This window comes from Octopus bimaculoides, chromosome 9 (genome assembly GCF_001194135.2).
Source record: "Octopus bimaculoides isolate UCB-OBI-ISO-001 chromosome 9, ASM119413v2, whole genome shotgun sequence".
Classification (NCBI taxonomy): domain Eukaryota; kingdom Metazoa; phylum Mollusca; class Cephalopoda; order Octopoda; family Octopodidae; genus Octopus; species Octopus bimaculoides.
In genome coordinates, this window is record NC_068989.1 from 59,152,628 (window position 1) to 59,153,217 (window position 590).

Sequence of the window (590 nt, forward strand, 5' to 3'; positions counted from 1 at the left end):
ATATATATATATATATATATATATATATATAATATATGTATTGTTTATGGCCACTTTAATGTGGCTATCATCTGAGAGATGAGAATAATGCCATTTAACACCAGGACATCTCCTCCAGCTGGTTTATTCAGTGCGCTTCTCGCACTCGACATATATTGCTAGCGGGAGATAATTCCTGTCACTCTAGCCTGAGACCACCAGATCACGTGGTTTCGATCTGTATTACTCGTTCTCCAGGAATGGCACCAGGAGATCCAATGCCATACTCCAATGAGTCAAACAAGTAAAAGATAAAAGATATGTACCTACAAATACACACATACATTTATGCATATATGTATATGTATATATATGTGTGTGATTCTGTGTGTGTGTATAAAGATACGATCAGTTCAAAAATTAATGTATGGCATATTATGTACCTGTACAGGTTATATTGGTTTGTTAGACAGAAAGAGTACATGTACAGTACAAATATTTGATCACTATAAACAAATATTTTGCAACGGTTTTAGATCCCAAAAGATGAGATACCCTCATGAGTTTACAAGTGAGTCCACCATATATATATATATATATATATATATATA